We start from the raw sequence: 16,214 nt of genomic DNA, 5'->3' as shown, positions 1-16,214 counted from the left end.
TTCAAGGACATATTTTATACACCTTTGATTATATATATGGACTTCAAAGACCATTTCAGAACTGATGGAGAAATTATTATCCTATAATGTTTACTTATACTTGATTGGTGCAGCTTCATCTGACCTAGTCCCAATCAATTTGCTGATCTTTGACACGAGTCAATTTGACCAAGAATCGAAAAATTATGACTAAAAAAAAACAAAAAAAACTACTCGGATCTAAAATTAGGAAACAAAGTCATTCATTAATTTTTATCATTAAAACTCTTGTATTTAAAAGAAAAGAAGAAGTAAGGAATGCCTGATTCTGATAGTTAAAATAAATAGTGTGGATAAAACTGCGATCCTTATTCACGACTCCTCATGAAGTGGAAGCGATTCTTTTACTTTTTTGAAAAGATATCCTTGGTAATTATTCATAATATGATTGAAATATGGCCTACAATACTCCGACACAATGAACTTTGATTTATTGGTTCACATTTTTCCTCTAATAGTCCTAATTAATTAATTGCCTTTTCAACCACGGATACGTAAATATAAAACTCAAGACCCAAGCGGAAGTTATTATGCTTTTAATTATAGCTACTTAAAGAACCTTCTACCTTTGTTAAACTATGAGATAATTACGGGATATTTACATAAAATTATATGTATGAGTTAGACTACATATGTATTATAGGTATGAGTTAGTGCCAAAATATAAAAAATATGTCCTTCCACAAAAAGTAAACCATTTTTTTCCCTTTTCAGCAAAAATAATTTAATAATTTATTTATAACTAGGGTTGGAAATTGTAAGCATTTTCGCTATGTAAAAAGAAACAAAAAAAAAGCCGAAAATGGACATAATAAAGTAAAAATTTGAAAAATGCTTTAGAAGAGAAAACTTAGCTGCTATTACTTTTCATTAGATTAGCTGCTAGCAGCTCTGAGAGAAAGGAAATAAACACAAACTGCACTTCGTATCAAGCAAGAAAATAGGCAGAAATTACTCCATTGTGGATCCTCTATTATACTTTGAGTCCAAGACAGACTTACATTTAAAATTACTAGTGGTAGTACACGGCATTGCCCGGACGAGTAATTAGGCGTTAACTAAGGTACAAACTTAACTCCCTAACTGCTCAACTTCCTAATAAATCCTCAGTTTTAAACTCTATTTTTCATGAGCACATTCACACATAGCTACTCAATACCATGGTTAATAGAAATAAAAGGTTAGACCATCAAGTAATCGGGCTTTCTAGAATATTCAATCTGCTTTTATTTCTGCTGGGCAGGATAGGCAGATTTTGACAAACATGCAACCACTTATAGTCTATGACGTCACTATTGTTAGAATTTTCAATTTAATGTATCGTACCGACTGCTGGGCAAGAAAAATAGATTTTGAGAAAACATGCAACCACTCATACACTATCACGTCAATATTTAAAAGCGGGGTGGTAGTCAAACATTAATCATAGCCGCGTTATGGTATAACCTTGTATTTCTATTAAACTTGCTCAATAATAAAATATTCTTTCCTCAAGAGGAAAAATAATAATAATAAAAGTTTACAGGGGGGTACTTTAGTCTCTATAGGGCTCACTAACCGTATTTTTCTTACACACGCTCGTTGCTAAACCTCATTTAAAGTCACATACATTATTTATTTTTCTTCTCTTCGTTTCTGTTTTAATGAACTAGTTGTTAAAAATGAGTTATCTCCGACAAGCAAACAGACAGATAAATTTTTCTTTATCAATATAGATAAATCCCAAACAATTCTTCAGTGTTACTCTCCATCCATCAACCATGAGCACTTATACCTGCTTTACCTACAGTAGAAGCAGACCTATAGGTGGTCAAAGTGCCATTACTCCACCCTTTTTATAAACAGTGTATTAGTAATATAATACAATTGTAAGGTTGAGTGACTATGATAATATCAGTACATAATGTGACCCTTCCCACTTACAAGATCATTCAGGTCCCGTGAGATTACTTTATACTTATATTTTCTCACCTCAAGAATTAAAAAAATAATGACAACAGTTTTTGAAAAAAAAAAAAAAAAATTGCAAGAGCGAAAAAAACTCGCGCGCTAAAAAAAAGTAAGGATTTACAACCATATATAAAATACAGCAAAAAAACAAAAAACTACATACCCATTCTTACTTAATCCATAAATAATTGTGTCAAACGACACTTAAAATGTCAGAAAAAAATAATACTTTATTAAGATGAATTGGAGTAGAAGAAGCTTGATGATACGAAAATGAACATACAGTTAATTAATTCTCATAGAAACTCAGATAGGTTTATAAATGCATTAGAAACATATTCAACCAAGGTGGGGATTTTTAATCCAGAACAAGATTATACTTCAGTATCCTTGCAAATATGAAATCTATGTCTATGAAAGTGTGCTCATCAGATTTAACTAAAAATTGTATATACATTCTATTGCCATCACTCGATTCTCCATATTTGAAAACTCTCAAACTGTCATAAGTGATGTACGTATCCTTCTTTTTTCTTTTAACTTTCTTCTTTCCCAATACATAGATGGTGGAAGAGTCAGATCGTGGCCGGAAGACTTGAATTAAGGATATTTTATATATATATTAGATATTTTTCTGAATCTCAAGTACACCTTGGAGTGCCTACAAGTACCTAAAGGGGTACACATCCCCATTTGAGAACTACTGCTCTATATATTGGAATTATTGGCTAATTTTGACAAAATAATTCAATTTAGTGCTATACACAATAAATAGAACGACGCCTTCAAGACCTTTCAATAGGATAATATACAGCTGACAATTTTAAGTCAATCAGGAAGGTAAAGGAAACACATGCATTCCTTCTGCTGTGTCCACTCTTTCCTTTGAGTCCTTTAGGATATAAACCATTAGGACAACTATTCAATGATAATTTCGTGATGTTTTTATAAAATATCGAGTAAGGTATTGCCAGAAAAACAATGATCCTTTTATGGAAGACAATTTTTTTGAAAATGTGCCCGGAAGTAGATCCCCTCCAATTAAGTCATTCCATATTATTTTTGATTCTTCTTTTTATTTCTTTGTTTAAAGAACATGACAATATTCAATGGAAATCATACTCTAACAAATTATAACTTTTAAGTTTTTGTGAGTCAGGATTCAAGAAATAAAATGAAAAGTTGTCTATGCTTTTCTTTCTACATTTATATAAAAAGTAACAATAGAAAATCCATGTATTATTCATGAGAGAAGGATATTCTTTGATTTATTATTCTGGTTAGTTAAAAATGCATGTTCAAATATATAGGATACACAATTAAAATCATATATCTGACATTTTACATCATGTCTGACAATGTAAACAAAGAGATCAAACAAGGAAATATTGGGGATTAAAAATGATGAGAGAAGCAATGATTAAGTGGGGAAATCTTCATTAATAAAAAATAATAGGACTTTTAAAAACACGCAACCTATACCATGGATTATAATTAGTTATAAAATCATTTGTAATTAGACTGTTATATACGTATATTTCAGGCCTAATAATGAAAATGCAAATATTTATCATCAAAAAGTGGTTTTATTATTTTTCAAAGTATTATCCAGCAGGATTTATACACTTTTGCATCTGCTCAAACCAATTGTCAAAACTCTTGATCCACTCCGATTGAGACACCTCCAAAACATGGTTTTTAAACGCTTTAAAAGTATCTTCTGGTGACGAAAATCGCTGACCACACATTTTTTTCTTGATGTGCAGGAATAAAAATAAGTCATTGGGTGCCATGTCAGGGTTGTACGGCGGATGATCCATCAATTCGACGTTTTGGCCCGTCAAAAAGGCACTGGTTTGAGCCTATGTGTGAGAGATTGCATTGTCATGGTGAACAAATGATTCGATTTTGATGTACCACTCAAAATTGACCGTGATACGATGCTTAGTGGAACAGTCGCCACATGACCAGTTTTGTCGAAGAAACAGGCGAGCATTTGCTTCGAAGTGATTCTTCCACAAACAACTTTTGTTGGATTTGGCTCGTCTTAGAAGACCCACACGGTCGATTGTTTTTTTTTCGGGCTCATACGCATAGATCTATGATTCCTCACCTGTGACGATCTTATAAACGTCTTTTGAAGCACCATGAGCGTATTTTTTCAATATTTCTTTGCACCAATCAACACGAGCCTTCTTTTGAGCAATTGTCAAATTGTGCAGGATCCAACGACAAGAAACCTTTTTTATGGGCAGGTGTACATGCAATATCGAATATATGCGGGGATGGAAGAAAGGCCCAAGGATGTCTCTATCTCACGGTTTATCACATGACGATCTCGTATTATCACTTCAGGCACGGCATCAATTTTCTCTTCCACAAATGCCGTTTTTAAGTGAGCGTCAGCCACGATTGAATTCATTAAACCAGTTTTTCACAGTGCTATAGGATGGTGCTTCATCACCATACAAAGATTTAAGTGTATCAATACACTGTTGCCGTGATAATCATCTATGTCGAAAGTTGTGAAAAATGATGGCACGAAAATTTTCACGACTTAATCCCATTTTTTTTGCCAAATGAATTTTTTCAAGTCACTGTCAACAGCACAAATGATGGTCGTTCGTCAAAACATTCTAAGTACGATTATGGTACAAAATATCAAACTTATCAAAGGAAATGTCAAATTGCACCTGGCAACACTTAGTGTAGCCTAGGCCAGAAATATATATATAGCAGCCTACGAATTTAGTAAATGTTGAAAAAACAAAAATTAACATGGTAACCCTCATAATTTGAAGAATGTTTTAGAGGAGAGCAGCTTAGCTGTCATGACGTTTCATTAGATCAGCTGATGGAGGAGGAGAAGAAGGAAATAAAAAAGGGCTTTTGATTTCTAATTCTACTATTAGTCAAATTTTCTAGTTTTTTTAAAAGTTCCTTTTATTGGTCAGATGGAGAAGATTAAGTATAAAGAGAGATTTAAAAAATATGAAATGAAAAGTTTGCAATCTTTTTTTAATTACTACCGTATAAAAAATTTATTTACCAAAGCTGTCATCCTTATTCTTGAATAGAGAAAATCTATGTAAAAAGTAATTATTAGTGCGTCACTGAAGAAGAATAACCTGATGATTTATTGTGGAGTTATAAGTTTAAGTAATTGTTTGACTCAGTATAGAATTGAGGATCGACATTGGGTGTAATTTCTGTCTATGTCATTGCTAGATACGGAGTGGAACTTTGTTTATTTACATTCTCTCACTACTGCTGACAGGTAATTTAAGGAAACATCATAAGAGCTAAGCTGCAATCCTTACAAAAAATCATTTAAAAGATAAAATGAATTACGGCTATAAAAACGAGGGAGGACCACATGATATTAGTGCGGAACATATTATCTTATTAAAATCCATACATATTTATTTTATTATACATTTTTAAGAATATTACACAAAGGCAATAATTCTTTTTTTCTTGGGGAGATGTTATCACCACGGCGAACTATTAAACAATGAACAAATACAAGAAAGAAAAAAAGACCACACGCAAAATCGTTTTTCCTTTTCTAATTTTTAAAAGTAGTTTTTACATTACAAACTACTCAACGTTTATACATCATATAAGTAAATTTCCTTTTCTAGAAGCGATCCAAGTTTAATAGAAATACAAGGCTATACCATAATGCATTTCCTAAAAAGGTTTGACTTCTACCACGCTTTTTAAATGTGACGTCAAAGACTATAACTATTACAAAGAGTAGCTTTATATCAACCACCTTGACTGTTACTGTCATAGTACTACTGTTATACTCTATGACGTCATATATGTCTGTCTTGCCTAGCTGTAAGTACGGTATATCAAATTGAAAATTCTAGTAAGGTCTATTACATGATGGCATAACCTTCTTCACAAGCAATAACAGTCTCAAAATGCCTGTAAACAGATTGGCAGCTCGTAACAATAAAGGCCATTTCCATGGAATACACATCAAGAGTGTCTGCTAGGCGTGGCTGGAGGGGCCATAGCCTCCTTACAATTAAAGATTTTTTGCTTTTTAATAGAAAATTGAGCATTTGAAATTGTAAACCCAATTTTTTTTTTTTGACTGCTTGGAGTGAATCTAAATTCCAATGAGAAAAACAGTGCTCATTCTTTTCCAAGACACCCTATACTGTGAAGTACAGAGGATTGAGGTTAGGGCTGGAGGAGGGCCGCAGAAAAGGAGGCCAGAAGTCTGCTTTATTGTTGCTTCCAGAAGTTTTAGTTCGTTTTGTCTCTATAGTGGTGTAATTGACTTTTTTTTTTTTTTTTGTTCCACCCTTTTTATACTTAGAGACATCCGAATTAAATGCTACTACTTATTTTGGGTACCCACTCTCTAGTGTCATTATTAAGACTATAAAATATTCACATCAAACTTCATTTTAAAAAGAGAACACTTTAAAATAATAAGATTAAAGATATGTAAGATTTATTGCTTGAAAAAATATCTTAATTTTCAAATGCATCACTATCGTTGCTGCTTAGCGTATTTATAAAATATTTATATTTAAAAAGAAAAAAAATGAAGTTCTAAGTCTTCGCTTTACAGCAAACTATGGTTTTTATCATTGTGATCCAAAGGATATATTAATTATACTTCAAATGAGAAGGTCCATTTTTTTTCTTCTAACAAAACAATTTTTCCGATTAAGAAAACAAAACGATAAAGAAACAATTTAAATCTAAAAACATGCATGTACAAATAATAATATTATTTTCAAAGCAAAAAGTATCACTAAATAAGGTATATAAAGAAAGGCTACAAAACCAGATGTTTCTTATTTTAAAAGTCATTTTCATGTTTTTTTTAGGGTAAAACAATAAAAAAAGAACTTTTTCAACCGAGGGGAAAAAAAAGAAGTTGTAATTTCGTCAACTATGTAGTAAATTATCGATAAAACGTACAATCGTACCTGAATTAATAATCCAATGCTATTTAGCTATTAAGATTGAAAATATTACTATCTATTTTTTATTAGTTATTAACTATGTTACTTTAACAGAATAAACCTCAAATTGTGAATGTATCCATATCCTATTCAATCATCAAAGCTAGATAAACTCTATAAATCAATCGGGTTCTTATATTTATCAAACATTAAAAACAATGCTTTATTTTGGGTTGCTATTGTATTGAAAGAATGTTTTTCTCACATTCCTTGATATCCACAATCCTCATAGTAATAGGAAGATGGATAATTACCACAAATAAACGACTTGGTTCACACATATGATCATAAAATACACATTAGATATAAACAAAACAGATTGTAAGATAATTTAACCCGAGGCACTGGGAGGGAGGTGCAAGGGAAGGGTCGAAGCGACTACAACACAATCTATCAATTACACAGATATACTATACACAGAAATTAATGAAGACATGCATGGGTGAGGTCCTCATCTTTATCTATAAATCTAGTAAAATCCCTGATGCAAGTAAATATTTCAATACATCTTCAATGCGCTTTGACGAAGAAATTAACTCCATATGAATGTCAATGATTCTTCTCAACAGACAGCAACATTAGTCATTCCTTCCAAATTCTTTGAAACCTATGTAACATATTAGAGTTCGAACAATTGTTATAGTATTTTATTTGTTTCTAATGTCTCAAACCTGGAAAACAACAGTCAAAATTCTGCTAACAAGACTATTATAAACAGTATTCACTATATTATTCTCAGAAACAGGACCGTTAATCCCCTGGACGACTCCCCCCCTTCAATCCCCGAGCTACTTATTAAGAGACGAAAGAATAATAAATAAATACTTTAATGTAGAGGCTAAATTATTCAACTCTCTGTCTGAGACACACTTATATTAAAGTACTCAAATCCTTGAGTCTCACGGAATCACTTATGAATTAAGGACTATGTAAAGATATGTAGTTGGCATTTCTATATAATCAACGAACGAGTCTTAGGGAACCAATCAAACCTTTTTTGCTCATTTATATGTATAAAAAAATGAGATAATACAGGCTCCTTCGTCTAAAATGTAACACTTTCTGAAAATTACAAAAATGGTTACGTTTAAAAAATATCATCAAATTTGGAAAATTTAGTTCATAAATACAATTATCTTCTTTTTTTGGTTTACATTCTCAATCAATATAGCTTTTAAGATTTAAATATCTTTATTTCAACTAGGTGAAAATTATCATTCCTTTATACGAAAATAAAAAGGAAAAAAGAATACAAGGTACTATGATGAATAATTAATATCATATAAACAAGTCGAACTCCTACAAGCTGCCTTTTGCCTTAATGAACAGTTCTAGCTGGGTGCAGAACTTTGCACGCTAGTTCTTTACAAAGCTCAACTCTAGGGTAGCTGAAGTTGTCCTCAGTGGGTCCTTTGTTGTGTATTGAACTCCAAAAAATTCCCCTTGAACTACACAAAAATACTAAAGTCTAGGGAGGAACAGGCGGGGATGTGGGGAGGCCATGAGTCAAGCTTTACAAGCTTTTTGAGCAGGGGTTTGAACTGCTTTAATCGATTTAATGGCTTCAAACCCTGACGCAGAGTTATCTTGGGGGGATTATGGTTTAAGTCTTGCTTCGCGAAGCGTCTGCAGAGAATTCACGAGCAAGTCCATTGACGTCATCTTGTATATTCTTCATTCAATGGTGCCTTTAATGGCCTCAATCAAGTCTCCTTGGCCTTGATATGGACCTTGTGGAAGCTTTTGGTTTACCTCTCTTGGTCACCCAATACACAGTAGAGTAGTTACTGCCCAGCACTTTAGAGATATATGATGGTGATTTTCCACGCCTGGTTACAGTTGCTTCCACAGAGACGAACTTTTCCATACTCAAAAAACTTAAACTGGAAGAAAAAATGATTAAAAAATGTTGTATTGAATGAATACTTTGCAGATCTCAGATGAAATAACAATAAAGTTTAAATAAATAGCACTGAAAAGTGACAGTGTCAAGATAAGTTTGATACATCACTGTCACCTACGTTATTATTGATAATTTTTGTAAAAGGAGGTAAAATACTGGAGAGCAGAGGGGGTTGGGGGTGGTTAATGACTCGAGGGGTAAAATATTAAATGGTAAAAGGAGAGGAGGGTAGTCCTCCATGGGGGTAAGAGCCTTCGAACCATTATTATCAAAGGTACAAACGTAGTATATACGCACAATTTGATTTGATTTGGATTTTAACCTTCTCTTTCAGAGAAAAGGTTGAGGGACGCAATAAAAATAATTTTGTTTTTCATCTTACGAGGGTCGTTACGAAGTTATGTGCAAAGTCCGAGAGATTGTACAACTGGCATGTATCGAGGTTATCTTTGGTTAGTAGTTCTTCTTGGAAGAACACTCGCCAGCTTTCAGCCAGATCGGTCTATTTCTTTCTGTTTGGCATTCGTTTGAGTGGAGGAATCGGCCAGAAATATTATGACAACAGTCATTTTAGATTTACAAGGAATAATCCTCAACGACTATCTGGAAAAGGGTAAAACTATTACAAGTGCATATTATTCCTTATTGGACCGTTTGAAAACCAATCTGCAAGAAAAACGCCCACGATTGGCTCGCCAAAAAGTCCGTTTCCATTAAGACAATGCAACAGCTCATACCCCAGCAGTTATGGTCACAAAACTAATGGAAATAGGGTTACAACTGTAGATGTCCTAAGCACTAGTAATATCCCTACATTCACTCTTCTGTCATCCATCATTTTATCATGGATTTTTAACAAGCATTATCCTCAACAGGGTGTTCCGAACGCTCAGTGTCAATTGTGCCAATATGTCCACTCCAAATTTTTTTGTAACCACTTATAAATTGTTGTAATCGAAGGTGCAGAGTCCCCATAATGTTTATCAACCTTTTTTTAGTCTCCTAGGAGACGTTTTGCCTTTCATAATGTAATGTTTAATCAACACACGAAATTATTTTTCGTCTAATTTTTGAAAATCCCTCCACTTACTCTATTCAAACGAATGCCACACAGAAAGAAATATACCGATATGGCTGCAATTTGTTGTTTGTTCTTCCAAGAGATGCCACTAACAAATATAGCCTCGTTACATGCCAGTTAGTGTCATCTTTCGGACTTTGCATGGACTTTTCAAATGACCCTCGTATGTCAATAGGGCATATGAGCTGTTTACTTATATTCGTTTGTTAACCCTTCACCAGTGAGGAACTCTGCATTGCAGAAAAATAACAAACCTCCTTGAATAATAATTATGATTCTCCGGCCAAAGAATACTAGCTAGAGAAATACTTCTTACGAAGTTGAGTCACCTGTTTTACAAAATTCCTTTAATTTTATTACTCATTATTATTTGAGACTTATGAATATGATTTTGTTAAGTAATAATTGAATTAAAAGTATTCCTGACTCAAAGTGGTTCTTCCACCGATGAGTTGTACAACCCAAGAAGTTGAATGAAAAATCTGTTCTATCCAAGAAACAAAAATAAACGTATAAAGTACTTCTCGCTAGTAGTCCTTCAATTACAATTTGAATTTAAATCCATTAAAACTAATCCATCTATTAGTCAATGTTACTATTTCAAGGTTAGCCAACAAGAAAATTGTTGTTTTTTTTCTTCGTAAAGAGTTTCTAGATGAGTATTTTTTTTCTCCTCATTTTGATGGTAATATCAAATAAGTTCAATCCTTGGAATTTGGTTCTTTAGTGAGCAAGGACTGAGTCACCAAGATAACGAAGAGCTATTATCCTTTTGGGTCAGGATAATACGAATATAGTCCATTCATGAATTACTCATTCTCATCAAGTTGAGGAAAGGACCAACATTTCTTGTCATGAAAGTCAAGATAATTTTGATAGAAGAATGATTACTTTCTAGCTCCTTAAAGTAAAGACAACAACAACAGTCAAGATCTATAAATAATTTATCTTCATACAATTTATAGAAATCTAAATTCTAGTTTGTTTATCGGATCCCCATGATTTCTTATGCAATGAAAAGATATAACTTTGTTTTAATATTTTGTTGTAAATTTTCTAGCATTTTTGAATTAGGTAACTGATATTTATCACTTCGACTTTTCTGTTTTTATGTTAATATTTAATATATACATGATAATATCCATATGGTCCTTTTAAATAAATTATTGTAATCTGAAATGTATTTCAATTTATTTATTGTGTATTTACTCTATAATTTTTTTATTAAGTTAGGAGTTTAAATGTAAGTATTTATATTAAAATCCATTGGTTGTGGATTATACCAAATTATTTGATCTAAGTTTATTTCATCCCTAAGTTGAATATTATAATATCATTCAAAATTAGTAAAAAAAAGAAAGTAATTTTCATACTACGCATGCAATTTCATAATTTAGGAAGACAAAAGGCATCAGGAAATTGATGATTAGGATTACATGAGTTCTTTTAAATAATTGATCATAAATTGATAAGATCCAAGATCATTCTCGCATTTGGGAATTTGGACTTAAATTCCTTTGGCATGTCTTATGATGTCATTGGGAAAGGGCAGATCAATTTATTTAAATTGATAATAAATAAAGTTCAACCATGTCATAAAGACTTTTCCGACTGATGTACGGTGCATTTTAAACATACTGCCAATCTCAATATCATTCTTGTTTTGGCGTAACTTTATCAATGTGAGGAATAACATGTCTTCTCGAGTTAAGGACTCATTTTTATAGTTTAAATGATCAAGAGCCGGTCGTAGAGAAAAATACAAACATTTCAAGTGACTGAAGTTAATAAGTCCTGTGTAGTAGGCGATTCATGAAATAAATTAAATTGTTTACAGTCGAATTCACACTAGTCTATAGGATAAGTCATAAATATCTTAAAGATAGATAAATAGGCGTCTTCAAAAATTGGAATTAAGTTATATAAGATAAAATGCATTTTACCATTTTTCTTTTACAAAACCACAGATGTTGATTCAAAATACAACTTTAGTATCCCTCAATAGAATATCCCAGGATATATAGTATTTTATTCATTCATCTACCTGATAATTAATGAGAAAGTTTCGGTCAGCGGATCTGATTGGTCATCTTATATATAGTATTTTATTCATCTACCTGATAATTAATAACAAAGTTTGGGTCAACCGATCCGATTGGTCATCTTCTTCTTATGTTGGATTTAAAATAATCCTGTTGATTTTATCTGTCCGTACCTCCTCCTCTAATACATCCAAATATTGATCAGGAGTCATGATCATGCTGTTGTCAAACGATATTAATTATGTTACAATTTTATAAAAAAGACTGGCTTTATACATTAAAATTTCTTAGGAAAATTTAAAGACCTTAAACTTGCTCCAATGTTAGTCATACGAAAATTTTCCTCAACTGGATTTTTACTTAGTTGTGAACAAGGACAAAGAGATGGGACTGCATCTCGTTTCAAATGCCGATATGCTTTTCCTCCCATGGAAGCAAGGGTTTATCTTAGCACTCGTAAATCTTCTGACTTGAAGTATTTTTCACTTAATACAGAGTATGGCGATGGCCTCCAGAGTGAACAATTATTGTCTTTTTGTCTCAGAGCAATCCGCCATTTAAGACCTGTACCTTCATTTGAAAGAAATCAAAATAAGCGCCCTCTAGAGCACCCAGGGACAACACAATACGATGGCATATGTATAAATTATAATAATAACTATATTATAACTTACAAATGCCGCTATATTTGTAAAGATGAAATATTGTTAAAATAGCTAAAAAATATACTGTCGTCACACCAAAGTTGACTTAATCTAAAGCGACACTAGCGCCCTTAAGCAATCCATACTGACATCAGCCCAAGCATAAGTGAGTCCCGCCCCTAACGAATAATATATTTATATTTAGTTTGCTCATCACTAAATTTGATTATTCTGTAGAGAAAAACGCGTGCAAGGAGAAGATGGGGGGGGGGGGATAGAAAGACATATGGTATCATTGTTTAAAATACTGATATGATTATCAGCTGCCTGCTTTATTAAGATTTTTGAGGGTACAACAAAAGTATTTGTAAGCAAAATGTTTAATGAAGATATACTAATTATAATTGACTTAGACGTTTTTTTATCCCTTACAGTAGATTTGAAAACGTCACACTCTATGAAATTGAAATTCATTATGAGCCATATTCTCAGAATAATAACTAATGAAACGGCAAAGTAGAGTATTTCGAAATATATTTGAAGTTCCAAGTTTAAAAAAGAAGGCTTAAACCAAATATAATCTACATACTAAAAAGTAAACCATCATACATTTATGTTAAATATACAAAATTAAACAACTAGAATCATATAACTAATAATAACAATAAATTATAAATACAGACTATTGAAATAATAGATTGATCTAAATAATATTTTCTTATTCTGACATGAATTCAGTTAAATATGTCATAACTTTAAGTTGCTAAACAAAAGCCAGACGTGGAGTTTAATCAAAAAGATAATCACCCTTTTTTCCTAATGTGGAAGTTGCTATATACAATTGTGCACATTATAGATATATCTCAACCGATGAGATCTAAATAATTATTAATAATAAAGTAAATGTCAAAATCATAAAATTAGACAATAAATATACTAATAAAAAAAATGTTACAAATAAATCCATCTTAAAGATTTAGAGCAAAAGCTAATTATGTAGTAATGTCGGGCGATATTCCTCTTTATTAAGAGCATCAAAAGATTTCCCCCCGTTATTTATGCGTGTATAACAACATACTATTATCATGAAGGATACACACAATTGTTAATTATAATGCTACACCCAATGTAACTACCCCCGTTGATGTGACCATTTAAGCAGTTATTTTTGCCTTTTATGAGTTTTCTGAACACCATTTCTTGGGCCTTATTAAGCATAGATAATGCTTAAGTGATAAAAAAGTAATATTTATTGACTATGTAATATTGGGAAACCTTATGATCATACCCAAGTCTTGAAGTGAAGAAACTAATGCCAGACAAACGAGTTGCGAACCATCCAAAGCTACTACTCCCGTTGCTGTGACCATTTAAGCACTTGTTTTTGCCATTTAATGAGTTGTGTATCATAATTCTTGATAATTTTAACTAAAATAGAATCATATTTTATGATTTGATTTAAAAAAAAATGAATACTTACTGTTAGATTGTACAAAATTTAGAGTTCAATTTTGTAATTTGGTGTGGATGACTCTAAACATGTTTAAAATTATCTTAACTTCACAATTTACAATGGAGGTATTTCTATAAATGACATCATTACCAACATCCTCCATTAATTAATGATGGTTCCTCGGGAAGGGAAGAATTTACCAGTGTATTTCTCCATAATTTTTTTTAACGTAGGATGATCAGCAATGGATAAGGTTATATTACATACATTAAGCATCTTTGTGAGATAAAAATTAAAGTCTGACTTGATGTATTCATCGTTAACTTGATTTTTTAGATGAATATCCATACTCTTGTTATGAGATGAGGATAATGAGTGGCGTGTAATTCTAGACAGGGGACTAAAGGGACATTTATATCGATAAATCCGACAAGTCATCTGTTTCTCATCCGGTAAGTATTTTCCAAATTCCTGGGCCTCCATTTTCAGAAATCCAGACGGAAGGCGACGTTATTTTAGGGATTTTATTCAGTTCTCTATCGACTATCACCCTGTAATATAATATTAATATTGAATGATAAAGGGGGGAATGATAACGTTCTTGATAGAAGAATATTATAGTTACATTATTTAATCAATGATGCCATAAGTATTTCTTCTCTTCTCCTCGCACGCTTTTGTATTCTTACCAAAATTATCACCCTTACTCATCACCTATTGTAATATTTTCGGTTAATGCAAGGTAAATCTAGTTCCTTAAGACCTTCCTGGGACTACTGATACTCTATGAGAAAACATGCACCTTAAATATGTTAAATCATTCAATGCTCTCGATCACAAAATGACATGGGATTTTTTCCCCTATAAGTCAAGCAATATAAAAAAAAGGATTAGACAAAAATACTAAAGGAAATTGTTGATTCAGGCCAAATATGTAAATGTTTATTCAAAAAATTAATTTTTTTTTGAGCTGGAGGGGCTATAGCCCTCCACAAATTAAAGATTTAATTTTTTCATTATGTTGGCAATATCAGCCATTTTTCATTGATAGTTTGTTTGTTAGAAATAAAAAGGTAAACGTCTCTTGATGATTGCCGGAAAGAAAAAATCAATCCAGGTGGAAATTCTTGAAAAACTTTTGAAAGATTGTTTACTTTTCCAAAATAGTTAATTTTTCCAAAATCCTCAATTTTAAAGAGTACTCAAAAGTGTTAAAATCATTTCCCCCGGATTTTTTTATTCCATCTTTTTGAATTTTAAATTTGTAAAGGGCACTTACAGACGACTCACCTTTTTATTTGTTAAAAAAAACTAACAATGCTAACTTTGTGGACATGGGTAGCAACATAATAATAATAAAAAAAATCTTTGAGAATTGAATTATAGAATGAGAAAATAACTGTCACTTTTTTATTACAATCTTATGTAATTTTGCCAAAATGATGTATAATCCCTAATTAAAAAAAAATATAGATATTATTAGGCTTCCCCATTACTATATTTAGAGGGGGTGGGGAGGGGGGGGGGATTGGTTTTTAAAATTTTTGTGAATAAATAAATCAAAAAATTAAAATTGTTAAGATAAAATTTTCAAAAATATTATTTTTTTTAAAATATCCACATCTATTCTCAAAAAATTTAATTTTTTGGAGAAAAACTTCCAAAATCCACAGTTGTTCACAAAAAATTGAATTTTTGAAAAGTTTCAATTGTAAAAATTCACCTACCATAATTTCAGATTTTTTCTAAATTCAAAAAATTACTTTTCCACTTAGTAATCAAGTCTTGTTTGGCTAACTTTTCTGCTGTGTCATAAAGTATTTAAAAAAAAAATTGTATTGGAAGTACCACACCAGTAAGCTCTGACCTATAGGTTGATACCCACTTTTGAAATTGTACTTCATCCACACTATTTTCCTCAAAGTGGTCAATCAATTTATAATTCTATATAATACCTTTTTTGTGTTCATAATCACTCCGTATCACGCAATCTTTCTTGCAAAAAAACAGAGGAAAAGGCTCGAAATCTCCTGGTAGTTTGCTAAATAAGTCAATCATACCAACTGTATTTATCTCTTAATCACTCCAAGACTATCATTCTCATATTA

The sequence above is a fragment of the Lepeophtheirus salmonis genome, chromosome 7 (assembly GCF_016086655.4).
Source record: "Lepeophtheirus salmonis chromosome 7, UVic_Lsal_1.4, whole genome shotgun sequence".
Taxonomy (NCBI): Eukaryota; Metazoa; Arthropoda; class Copepoda; order Siphonostomatoida; family Caligidae; genus Lepeophtheirus; species Lepeophtheirus salmonis.
This window is presented reverse-complemented; position numbering follows the sequence as displayed.